This window comes from Syzygium oleosum, unplaced genomic scaffold, assembly GCF_021117445.2.
Source record: "Syzygium oleosum isolate NSW1041296 unplaced genomic scaffold, Sole_v2.1 Sole_v2.44, whole genome shotgun sequence".
Classification (NCBI taxonomy): Eukaryota; Viridiplantae; Streptophyta; class Magnoliopsida; order Myrtales; family Myrtaceae; genus Syzygium; species Syzygium oleosum.
Genome location: NW_026607528.1, coordinates 567098 through 580879, shown reverse-complemented (window position 1 = coordinate 580879; position 13782 = coordinate 567098). Strand labels below are relative to the sequence as shown.

At 38.4% G+C, this 13782-nt stretch overlaps 3 pseudogenes; all 3 read left to right on the top strand.

The window, feature by feature from the left end:
* On the top strand, window positions 1–7168 carry LOC115693877 (disease resistance protein L6-like; annotated as a pseudogene).
* A 2585-nt stretch (window positions 7169–9753) lies between these two features.
* LOC115693882 (26S proteasome non-ATPase regulatory subunit 12 homolog A-like) overlaps window positions 9754–13782 on the top strand; it is a 91553-nt pseudogene continuing 87524 nt past the window's right edge.
* Window positions 12045–13782, top strand: part of LOC115693883 (26S proteasome non-ATPase regulatory subunit 12 homolog B-like) — a 70051-nt pseudogene continuing 68313 nt past the window's right edge.

Genomic DNA, 13782 nt, shown 5'->3' with positions numbered 1-13782 from the left:
GTGTTGGTAATCCAACTTCGAAGGCTGAAAATCGGTGGAGATCCCAGGGTTGTGTTGTTTGAGCACTCCTCGGGTAGTCAGTTGATTCCTTGCTCTTATCTGTTTCCTAGCTTTTGATAGCTCCATTTTCTTCAGATAAAGTAAGGGGTGTGAGAGTTCTTTTATTTTGGTTTGAATTAACTGAGTTTTGAGAGACATTAGTGCAATTCGCAGAACTCGATTGTGAAGTCTGGCTTTCTTTTAAGGCTCGGATAATCAATCTCCTAATTTAAAATAGAATAAGGATCTCTTTGGCCTGTGTTGTTTGAGCACTCCTCAGGGAGTCAACTGACTCCTTGCTGCTCTTATCTGTTTCCTGCTTTTAATTGCTCCATTTTCTTCTGATTAAGCAAGAAAGAGTTGCACACATTCAATTGAGTTTAACATATTTCAACGTCAGCGATTTTTGGCCAATTTTAACCGAAATGACTAAATTGGCAAATCGTCGAAAGATTTAAAACTAAATTGGCAAATTATCAAAATTTTTAGGACTAAATTAGGACAGTTGAAAGGTTTAGTACTAGATTAACAAGTTATCAAAAGATTCATGATTTAATTGATATAATTGAAATATTTAGGACTGAATTGGCCACCATACAATATGTTTATGACTTTTTAGATAATTTTCCCAAAAAAAGTATCACCAAATATTTATTTGATTGCGGAGAATCGTCAGCCGAGACTTTATAAATGCGGTACCAAAAATAAATTCACATAAAATGTTAAAAGTTATAAATTTAAGGAGAGAGATAAAAGTGACTTACCTGTAGGATAATGACTAGATAATCCGTAGGCATGATGTGGCAAGGGGAAATCTAATTTGAGAAAATTGTTTTGGAAGAGATTTATATTGAGAGTTATTTCCCTAGACCAATCTCTTTTGAGAAATAAATAATAATTAGATTGTGGATAGAACAAACTTATGCGTCCCCCAGACATTTCTATTAACAAAATCCTGGGGGATAAACGGAATCTCTTGTTAGCACAAGGAGCATGGGAGCACTGCTATTTGGTTTTCTTTTCTATTTTGTTCATTAATAGAAAAGGCCCAGCCAAGTCAAGACAGTGCTGGCTGGATTTCAAATCTCAATGAAAGCACATGCCATGCACCTTCCGCAGATAATGCTGAGCGTCAGTGGAGATCCCAGCAGGAGCACGTGAGTATTGCTCTCAAGTCAAGTCAAATCGTGCTGGATTTCGAGTTTCGATCAAAGCACCGGGAGCATGTGAGCGTTGCACGTGATTGCATGTGAGCATGTCAGTCTTTGCTCGTTGGGTTCCGCACCCCTTCCGCATGATGCTGCGGAAATTTCGCGTGTAATGCGTTCTTTCCGTAGCATGCGTTCGCAGCGGTTCGATTAGCACGAAGAGTCTTGGACCGTTGGCTGGCAAGAACTCAGCATTATTCAAGCGCGCATAGTAGTGAATGTTGTGTGCTGGTAAGCCCACATTGAAAGCTGAAAATCAGTGGAGATCCCAGGCTTGTGTTCTTTGAGCACTACTCAGGTAGTCCACGACTCCTTGCTCTTATCTGTTTCCTACTTTGATTGCTCCATTTTCTTCTGATAAAGTAAGGGGTGTGAGAGTTATTTTATTTTGTTTGAATTAACTGAGTTCGGAGAGACATTTGTGCAATTCGCAGATCTTGACTGTGAAATCCGGCTTTCTTTTAGGGCTCTGCTCGATCAATCTCCTATTTTAAAACAGAATAAGGATCTCTTTGGTCAATCACTTCATGATGTACATCCAATCAAGAAAAAGGAAATTGGTCTCTTCCTTCTCTTCCTTTGTCTCCAATTCCTTTCTTCTCTTTTCTCTTCATTTCCCCCTCAACTTAAATTGCCAATCAAATTGCAAAAGGCAAAAACCTACTCATTCAAAAGATCCGGATTCCCGGGCATCTTCCTCATTGACCCCTCCACATGAAGGAGATAATGAAGGTGGAGACGAACAGCGGAAAGGGTATGATTACGAAGTGTTCTTGAGCTTTAGAGGGATAGATACTCGCAAAGGCTTCACCGATCATCTCTATGCTAGCCTTGTCAAAGCAGGAATTCACGTATTCAGAGACGACAATGAGCTTCATGTTGGTGAGGAGATTGGTCCGGAGCTTATCCATAGTATTACGCAGTCTAAGATCTCAATCCCAATTATCTCAAAAGACTATGCTTCTAGCAAATGGTGCCTTTGCGAGCTGGCTCATATGTTAAAGTGCAAGAGAAACGGAGGGCAAATAGTGTTGCCCATATTTTACAAAGTGGAACCTTCGCAGTTGCGAAAACCTACAGGAAGATTGAGAGATGCTATCAATGCACATAAAAAGAATTTGGACAAAAAAGTTGTGAAGGAATGGGAAGAAGCGCTTAAAGAAGTTAGTTTGTTAAAAGGATGGGAATCAGAGAAAATTGATGACGGGTAGTTACTATTCTCCACCAAAACATTGTTGAATTTCTTATAAATAGATCTTTATTTTGGAAAAAAAAGTATAAATATTGCCATTTTTATACTGAAATTTGTTGTTTTTGATAGGTACGAAGGAAGATTGGTTAAAATTGTTGCCAGAAAAGTTACGAGCGAGTTAAGAAGAACTTCTCAACTAATTGTTCCTGAACAGTTTGTTGGAATTGATGATCGGGTGGAAGAGATTATGAGCTTGATAGATCATAAATTTAATGATACAAGGATTATTGGAATTTATGGAATGGGCGGCATCGGTAAGACAACTCTTGCAAGGGTCTTGTACAACAATCTCTCTAGTCATTTTGAACATCTTAGCTTCGTGGCAAATGTTCGAGAAACATCTATACACAAGGGTATTGAATACCTACAAAAGCAGCTCATTAACGATATACTGAAAAGTCCATATGATGTGTCTAATTTCCACGAGGGAATTGATGTCATCAGATCTCGATTTACAAGTAAGAAAGTACTCATTCTTCTTGATGATATGGATGACGATACTCATTTGAATTCTTTGGTTGGAGATAGTAGTTGGTTTAAAGCTGGAAGTATAGTTATCATAACAACTAGAAACAAGACTATTCTTGACAAGGCTAGGGCAAGCCCCATGTATCAACTCAACGAGTTGCCTTCGGATCAATCATTGATTTTATTTAGTAGACATGCATTTCGAAAGGATTCTCCTCCAAGTGAGTATGGGGATATCTCTCGTGATGTCGTCTCTACTACGGGGGGGCTTCCCTTAGCTCTAGAAGTTATTGGTTCATTATTACATGAAAAGGCAATAAAAGTATGGAAGAAAACATTAGATAAATTACATAAAGTTCCCCACAAGAGAGTGCAAGAGACGTTGAAAATAAGCTATCAAACATTAGATTATGGGGAGAAACAGATATTTTTGGATATTGCATGTTTTTTCATTGGAGGATTTCGACAAAGTCCAACTTATATGTGGGATGCTTGTGGCTTTTTCCCGGGAGACGGGATTGAAGTATTGAGTCGTATGTCCCTAATTAAAATTGACGAAGATGGCAAGCTAATAATGCATGATCAACTCAGAGATCTTGGAAGGGAAATTATTCGTCTAGAAAATCCAAATGAGCCTGAAGAGCGTAGCAGATTGTGGATCTATGAGGAAGCCTTAGATGTGCTTGACAACAACAAGGTAAGAGTTTTCTCTACTTATCGTAGTTTGTGAATGTGGGTCCATCTTCCCTTTCTTGTTTGAGATAAAAATAATTGTCAGTCTTGAGTCCCCAAAACTTGTTGCATTACTAGCAAAAGAGCTCTTTTGATTAATTGATGTATTTGCTTGATTCTAGAACATAATTGGAGAGCAACTTCTTGGTGTGTGTGTGTGTATATATATTTTACCTGGTGACTTTGTGATGAGGATACTTCGCTTTTGGTAACTTCAATGCGGCAACAAACCTACAAAAGCATAATGTTAGACAGAGTACTTCTAGAGAAAACCTGACAATCATAAATTGTTGCGGCCATGCTTTTCCCACATATTTTTTTGATGCAAGGGTTTGATGTTTGGATTTGTCTTTTGGTTTCTTGTGAGGTTTTTTCTTTTCTTTTACTAAGTATTGACTGCTTATGAGTTGTTTGGTATGATAAATGAAACCTCCATTCATTTGTGACGAGTTAGCTATCTTGGTTCCTATATTATTAAAGTTGGGTTAAGTGTATCCCTTAAGTATTATTGGTTGTGCAATTTAGTCCCCCATCTATTTTTGTTTTTACTCAATATAGTCCTCTAACTTTCACTTTTTTGTGCATTCAAGTCCTTTGTGGTCAATCGTTAGTTGACACCGTCAATTTGTTGATGTGGCATTTGTATTTATTTATGATATATGAGTAACCATGTAATATAACCCTTTAAACATATATTATTTTCGTTGTCTAGACTTTTCATAATAGGGGATAGTCTCTTTCTATGAATCTGCTAATACATTTTCTTTTTGTGACGATGTATGATTTTTCTATTAATTTCCAATAATATGTATTTGTTAAATATAGGCTATCATGTTATAATAATTATTTGTCTATTGTTCAACTCTTAGTGAGCATCTTATTTAGCAAAGATTTAGTTAACATTTATATAATCTTATTTTTGTGAAGCGAAAATTAGTTTTGGGTAAACGTGACACGGATTTACCAAGTTGAGATTTTTTGTGACATGAAAATTAGTGTTAGGTAAATGTGAAACAAGTCTACCAGTTTGGAACTTTTGGTATTATTAACCGAAGTAAATATTGTTTTGAATTTTGTGTGATGATATATTTTCATTATTAGCATGAAAGTTAAAAGGTAATCCACTAAAAGCAATTATAACATATGAATGATTTGTACAAGCGTCAAACAAGCATGTGCAAATGTCACGAGTATAGTTAAGACAAAAAATATATAAACATTGGGATGCAAAACATAATGAAATAACAAGACTATTGAAAAAACGCTACCAATGCTTTTCAGCGAGCATATTTTTGCACAAAGGAAAATGTAATCAACCAAATAGAACTTTGCTTAGAAGCGAAAAAAAAAGGTATCTATGAAGTTGTTGACAGAAATACAATAAATATGCAAGAAATTTTTAATGTAAAAACAAGTAGCGACTCATCTGAAAGAATAAAAGTTTGAAGGAAAAGTTGAAACCACCAAAGAAATCCATATTATTGCTTCTCATGATTTGCGCTCAATGTGCAATTCATCACCAAACACAAAAAACGAATTTGAGTTCCTAAAATATTAGGTTACAACAAAAGAAAAATGTAAAAGACTAGAGTTCCTTAATTATGCAATTTTAGCAATCTTCATTTCCAATCTGTTCATACGGAAGATCTCATTAATCTATGGGAAAATTGATCAAAATTTAGATGACTACTACTACACTGTAACAAAATCAACATGACAACAAAAAGATAGCATCTAACATATGTAGTAATAAAAAGAAAAGTAGGAATCATATATAGCACATTCGATATTATCAATTTTCCTTCCACGTACAATGCAAAACCCTCAACGAAGAAACACATGATAAGAAAGGAACATAATTAAAACACATGCGTACCTTTTGCGATGACATTCTTGTTTTCATTTTGATATTTAGAATTGCAAACGAAGTATACCAGAAAGAGTGGGGGGATTCTACAATTGGGATTCTTTAATTTTGACACATGTTTTGATGGAAAGTTTGATGGATGTATTTGGATTGTTAGAGTCTTATTGGTTCACATATACAGGATAGAAGTAAATGTAGTGTTATTTCACATATAAATGGCATGAATTTTGATAGATATATTTGAATTAGTGTATGTATGAAGAGAGGCCTTGTATTGTAGTTGCAAATGGATGCAAATTTTGGGAATTCAGAAGGTGCAAATTGCAAAGGGCATAATTGGAAGAGGAAAATTTCGGGAACAACCACTTGAGCTTCTCATCTTTACATAGATTAGATCAATAGTATGCAACCACAGCATGTCATTTCACAAAATTTAAAGGGAGAAGCCTACGCCATGATAGTATGATAGCAAATTAAAATCAGTGCATTTTATTTATCATCAGTTGATCTCATCTCATCATTTAAAACTTATAGTCCACAATGTTTCCAAGTTGCAGGGCACTAGAAAGATTGAGGCACTTTCTCTTGGCAACTATGGTGCGGGAAGAATATACACAGCTGAAAAATTTAAAGAAATGACCAACTTGAGGTTCCTTTTCGCGGATCGTGCGAATTTCACCGGAGATTTCCAAAGCTTACTTCCTAAATTAAGATGGCTTCGGTGGGCGGGTTGTCCCTCAGATTTTACTATGGCCAACTTTCATCCGAAGAAATTAGTTGTACTCGATCTGTCACGCAGTGCAATTTCGGAGGACTGGGGAGGATGGATTCCACTCAAGGTAAGATATAAAGAAGGCATTGAAGTATTTTCAATATTTTTTTTCCCTGTACGTATAACACTTGAAAATTGATTTTCATAATTAAACTAGCCCGTTTCTCTTTAATTTCATACTATTGAATGAAAGTTGCTTTTGTCAAATCAATAAATATTTCCTTTGAAATATTATACGAAAATAAATGCAGTTAGCACTTGTACATCCCCAACATTCTTTGGCAATTGATGTGCTTAAAAAACATTTATCAATTGGAGTGGTCAAACCCTACTCAAAGTGACACTTAAAATTAAATAAGACAAACGTGAAGAAATAACGGAGCACGGGCATTTTTTGAGGAATTCTGAAAAGTCAAAAACATAAGGAGTAGTGAAAAATCAGAAGCTGCAAGAGTCCATTCACACTAAGATATCCCTTCTTTATTCTAGATGGCAACCGGGCTCAAAGTTCTCAACCTCACGAATTGTCTATCTTTGAAAAGAACTCCCGATTGGTCTGCTTTCGAAAGCTTGGAGATTTTGATTCTTGCATACTGTTGGAATCTGGAAGAGATTTGTCCTTCTATTGGGGACATCAAGACCCTCGTTTCCTTGGATGTCTCTGGTTGTAGAAGACTAAAAAAGCTACCGGCAGGAATAGATAAAATGGTAAAATTGAGGGAGCTTCGCATAAATAGCACGGATATACAAGAGATTCCTATTTCGAGAGGTTGTTTGACGAAGCTGGAGACTCTGTGTGTCTCGAGTTGTCAACGACTTTCTCAACTTCCTGAACTCATGGGCTCCCTTGTTTCGTTAACTCTATTGGACTTATCTAGTTCAGCAATTAAAGAATTACCTGAATCCATTGGTTCCATGAAGGAGCTCGAGACTCTAAATGCCCATCGATGTAGACTGTTAGCTTGCATACCTAGCTCCATAGGCGATCTGGCATTCTTGCAAAGCTTGTCCTTACGTAACTGCTTCTCATTGATAGAGATTCCCGACTCGATTGGAAAATTGGCATCATTGACTAAGCTGGACTTATCATACACATCGATTACGAAATTACCTGAAAGCATTGGGAATATGCCAAATTTGAGGATCTTGGAAATTAGTGGAATTGACATAACGGAATTGCCTGATGCCATCGGGATGTTGGCAAAACTCCAAAGTTTGGGAGCTAACGAATGCAAAAAACTAGAACGACTACCTAGTAGTATATGCGAATTGATTTCGCTAGAGGAGCTTTCTTTAGAACATTCAGGCATTTCGGGCTTGCCAGAAAGCATTTCTAAGCTCTCTTCTCTCCAAGTGCTCAAGGTTGGATTTTGTGGAAAGCTCCGAGAATTACCAGAACTGCCCTCTGGCTTAACAGCTCTAATTATCAGCTGCCAGAGGCCGTTGTTGCCCAATCTTTCCCAGCTATCCCGTCTCAAGACACTCTCTCTTTCTAATTGCCCTTGGCTTGAATGTGTCCCGGATCTTCCCATTGGACTATCGCAGCTTTATATTGAAGGTTGCGGAAAATTGAAAGCGTTCACGAATTTGTCAAACTTGAAGCACTTATCATATTTGGGTCTCAAACGTTGCTTTGATCTCACAGGAGTCATCGGTGTGGAAGGTTCACATTGCCTATCCAACTTACATGCAGGGCAATGCCCTAAGATATCTAGAGTTGATGGGATTGAAGATTCTTCCAAGTTGATGAGCCCAAATGCATCTCAGCTCGATAGATTGCTAGATCTTCCCAATTCAAAGATTCTGCGAGGAACAGACGCCGCAATAAGCTGCGTGAATTCAGTTGAAATCCAAGGCCTTGGTGGATCAAAATCCTCACAAGCGTCGGACGTCATTCAGTACACGTCGGCCGGACGATCGCTAGACTTTTCAGGTTTTAAATGTCTGAGAACCCTCCATATTTGGGATTGCAAGAATGTAACTGAAATTCAAGGCCTGGATGGATCAGAATCCTTGACATATTTGAAAATTATAGATTGCCGTTCCCTTAGATCGGTGGACCTTTCGAACTTAAAGAATCTGCAGGCTTTTTATTCTGCGGGATGCGAAAATTTAGTTGATATTATTGGGCTCGAGGGATTAGGGCCACCCTTGCTATCTTTCGATACTTATAAATGCCCGTCTCTTAGACAATCGCCGAACCTGTTGCGTTTGAAGGCGTTGGCGATGGAGGAGCAGATTAGACTGGCGTCCCGCTGGAAGTGAGGGAGGTCGGAGGGAGAGTCGGAGTCTGGGCCAGTGTGGGGGTGGGTGTGGAGGATCACAGACAGAAGAAGGTGTGTCGGATCTCCTCCCCATTTTCTCTTCCCATTCCCTCATTTATTCATTCATTCTTTTCTCTTCCTCTCTTTTCGTTCTTGACCGTTTCATTTTCTCTCTCATCATCAGTTGCGTTCGGAGAAAGAGAGAGAGAGAACGGAAGGAGAGCAGAAGCTTTCGCGACTGAGGGAGGGGGGTTCACCGAGTCCTCTATTTCTCTCTCCATTTTTTCACTTCCCCTTAGAGGGCTCCGAAGCGATCGTTGCTCGCAGACTTTTTGGCCGATTCCTCGAGCTCGACTTCCGATTTCTAGGAGTGGATCGAGATGGTTAGTTCTTTCTCTTTGGATCGAATCGTCCTTTACTAGCAATTGTCCAAAATTTCGATGCTTGATTCGCCTGGTTAGCTCTTTAACGAAGGAAAGGCTGGGGTTGATGATGTTCCTGTGGAAGTCTAGTGGTTGCGCCTGTGTTGTGTATGTATACAAAGCAAAAAACATGTCCAAAAAGCGAAGGGATTAGCCCCGGGCGATATCCTTTTCTGGCAGGGTACTTGTAATTACACTCACTTACGAAGTGAAATTTGATTGATATCGGGCGAGTCTTCAGCACCTCAGTAGTAACAAACTGAGTTTCCACCGTAACCGCTTGGCTTTGGAGGAGACAGCGAACTCGACAGGTGGAAGTTGTTGAATGATTGATTACCTGGTAACTTAACAACCGAAACATTTAACCGAGATTAGTTGTCGGTAAATGTCTCCCCCGATCCATCAAGTCAACGTAAGATCGTGTGATGTTGCATCTTACCAAGAACACTAACCGGAAGTTCACATCAACAATGGAAGGAGAAGCCGAGTAGGGGAATAGTCCACAAAGCTATGTGGATAAGCTGGACATTGTGGTACTATCTAGTAGGTAGTTACTAGCAAAATACTTTGAACTTGTACTTTTTGGAATTGAAGTAAAACATGTGTGAGTGAAGGATTGAAAATTATATAATATACTTGGTCTATGATGACAGAGAAAAGGCACATTGTTTAAGTTAAGTAGTATAATTATGTTTTATCATCTTTTCAAGGTTTAGTGAAGTCAGTGCTTGGTGCTCCTCTTTGTTTTTATTCTGGTTAGTAGATTTGTTTTAGGATTTGAATTATCTTGTATAGGGATGTATTCTCTTTGTTTTAGATGGATAGGTATTTCCTTGGTGCCTCACTTATTATACCTTTTACATAGCAAAGAAATCGGGGAGAAAAGAAAAAGAGATTGGGTGCCAGAGGAGTGATTCATAATACTAATTCAGGGATTGATGTTCGTCTACCCACAGACAAACTAATATACAATCAATTAAAGATGAACTATGAGTATGGGTTGTACCTCTCCATTCTGTGGAGTTTCTCCCTTGCATGAACACAGCATGTGTTGCGTTTGCTGGTGGCGAAAGGAATATTGAAAAAGCAGGAACCAAGATTATTGTATTCGGTCATCTACCTAGTTCTTGGGGCATGAAGTTTTGTCTTCCCAGCTCAAAGCACTCTTTGCCTTCCTCTTCAAGTGATATAAAGCAGTCAAAATTATTTGATGACACTGATACTTGGATATTCATATATGTTAAATTGTTTTACCTGTATTTAGTTGCTTCGAAACTTTCTTGTAATAAAAGAAATAACACACATTGTTAGGAGTGAATGGGGTCGTTGAGGTTAACCATTGTCCAGGTATTTGCCTTTTCGTCTCTGCTTTTGGGTGATAAGCTGGTGGAATTTTCGCTCTTCATTGATGGTGTGTCATTGTTATGCTATGCTGAATGCTGATAAGTTCCTCTGGATTAGTCAGAGCATTATGACTAGTGGCTATTAATTATACCTATACAAGTTTTTACCTTCAAAATCGCTTTTAGGGTTGCTATCTGTATAGGATGCAATTAAAAAGATGGAAGTTGGTCACATCAAAAATCATTCCCAGTTGGGATCAGGAGTAGGATCATTGGAGATGTGGAATGGGCTTCCTAATCCGGAGTCAACCTCATAGTAGACCAAATTAGGCGCAAGTTCTCATTGTACATGACCCATTGTACGTCTAAAACAATATCCAAAGGCCAAACCTGCTAATTAGGGCTAACTTTGGGGATTGAACTATAAGGGGATTATAAATGAGGATGAGGTTTTGCCCTTACCCTTAATTGGATTGGATGGAAGATTTAATTGGTGGTTGTCTCAAGGCTGAAGATACTTTCTATACAGACTTGGGTGAATCCATAAGCTTTTCGCTGGAGTAAGAATAACCTTCTATTGCTGGAGTCGGAAGTGGGCTCTATCTTCATGAGAGCTTGGGTTGGGGTAATGGAAGGTCTGCTGTGCCTCCCCAAACAGCAGTGCAGCACAATGCCAACACCTTTGTATGGCAACCATCTTCTCCGGCTGGGGACGGAATTCTTTCTTACGTCGTAGCATATAGCTCTTTTCCTTGTTTATTTCTTTCATCCTCCCGTCTTCTTCTTTTCACTGCCATCATCTGGTTTTGCGATTGTTTTATTCTCTTCTTTACTTTTGCCCCAGATGCTTCTTTAGTTAACTTTCTTTAAGAGGTACGAGAGCTTCTTCGGTGATGTACTTCTGCTGTGGTGATGCTCCTGTTTGTGTCTTCTACTTTTGAGCATCATTACCTCTTTTCAAAGATAACATACAGGTGTTAGTGCAGAAAAAAGATTAAGAATCTATCACTTTAGACCTTAATTTTTTTGTGGTCTTATGATCATTAATCCAAAGTGTGGTCCAGTTTCAATCATTTAGGATCAATCTTAACAACCTTTACCTTAAGGGTTAGATTTTATACTGCAGGGATTGCCTCCCATATGTGTCCCAATTAGATCATGAACAGTCGTTTTGTGTAACTGTGACATGCCTTCTAAGTATAACTATCTAAAAAATGAATGTGCTTGGCATATCGACATGGGAATTGGCTCTAGGCAATCTGTTGGGATGCAAGATTTCAGGCCTGGTGCTTGTTCTCTAGAATCTAGTATGGTGGAATCCTCTAGAATCTAGTATTGTGGAATCCTCTTCAGTTTCTCACCTTGTGTTTCTGGATTCTCTCCTATGATTGGCCCAGATTTTTACTTCTTGTTCTCCCACTCATGTATGAATCACATTACTTTTTTTTCATGTCTAGTTCAGGATACGGTTCTTGATATATCCTTTATAGGGATATAGTGCTTGTGCTGTTTGCAAGTTTTAAATTGGCTGGGATCCTCTAGAGATACCTGTATTTGTATTGCACCTTGCTATTGTCCCTTTTGGTTCCTTTTTTTAATCATATTTTCATTCTAGAGTGACAAATTTTCCGTTCTGTTAATCAAATAGTTCAAATGAAAGTTTTAATGGTGATCTAGACACAATCAAGTCATTGACTTGATTGGATAGTGACCTCCATGTCGCTGTTATCTTATCAACAGGCTGTGACAGCAATATTGCAGCAGGCTATGCAATACGTTGACCAGACACGTGAGCTTGAGCCCAAGATAGAGCTCATTAAGACACTTATCTCTGTCGCTGCTCTGAAGGTGAATATGTGAAATCAAACTCTATTGCTGCATATATTCATCAGCAATCTGTGTTTTATTTCATGGTTTCTATAGCTAGTTTCGTCATGCAGATATATGTCGAAATTGAGAGAGCACCGTTGATTAAGAAACTTGCAAAAAGAAAGGAAGAGCAGGGTCTTATAGCTGAAGTTACTGATTTGATGTGAGAAACTGGGGTAACTAGAAGTTGGCTTCTATTGTCACTGATCTTGTAATTGGTTTTTCCTTGTCCAACATTCCGATGATGGGTTGGTAATGAAGGTAGAAACTTTTGGAGCAACGGCAAGGCCGGAGAAAATTGCTTTATTTTTTAACATGTATGGGTTTTTTGTATTGCTTTTAGCCATTTATGCACTATTACCATGATTAGTTTTCTGATGGATGGATTTTGCAGGTTCGTTTGTGCCTACAACGCAGGATTATGTCTGTGCAGATATCCTTTCCAGGAAGATCAACCACTGAGTGTTTGATGCAGATCCTTCCAAAGAGAAGAAAAAACCTAAAGAACATGAACACATTGTGGAACAAGTGCCAGCTGATATTCTGTCACTTCTGGAGTTGCAATGGATATACTATTGCTCATGATGTGGTAAATTGGTGTTTGTCTTTTTCTAATGTTGTGTCCACTAGCTTTTAACTAATTTGTTTTTGCCGATCAAGCGCCACCTGATGTTCAGGTTGTGATTCAAACCATGAACTTGTATGGCTTTATATATCTGGCACATACGCTTCTTCCTTTCTAGCTTTATCGCAAACTCTGACGTTCCAGATGTACTTGGTAGATTTGAATTCGCATCTTAGTTTACCCCACATTTTATGTGGTTAATGATGTAGGTATAGGTAATGCTTACATAAAAATGATTACCTTGAGATTTGTCGATACTATAAGGCGATATATGAGATTCCATCAGTGAAGGGCAACCCGGAGCTGTGGATGCTGGTGAAGCTCTTTCCTTGTTAAGTCTTCACTGAGTTTTTCAAGGCTCAGCTGTTCATTCTGTGATTTAATTAAATGCAGGTTCTAAGGAAAATCTGCTGGTACTTAGTTCTATCACCACATGATCCTATGCAGTCAAGCCTTCTTAATGCCACTTTAGAGGATAAACATCTCTCAGAAATTCTCCAATTCAGGTACCATCTTTGAATTGGTCTAGGTAATTGGTTGTGCATTTTGCAATATCTCAATAATGTGCCATAGAAATTGGTCGACCGTGCCTTTGATATTTTAATGCAGGTTGCTGCTGAAATAATTGGTCACGGCGGAGGTTATCCTACGACCTCGTCTTTAAAGTACTTTCAAAGATGAATTTGCCAATGAGAAAACATGCTAGGAGGTGCACTTGTTGAGAAGGCAGCAGAAAATCTTAGACAGGGCCCAACAGGGCCCAATCATAGTCAAAAGAAGAATTTTGGCTTCACCTGGGCAAGACAAGCTACCTTTAGCTGGGAGCCTCTTCAGAGAATCATTGAACATGTAATTACAGAACTTTGTCGTTTTTCTTCTTTTCATTGGATCATTCAGATGTGACTCACTCTATTTTCTGCA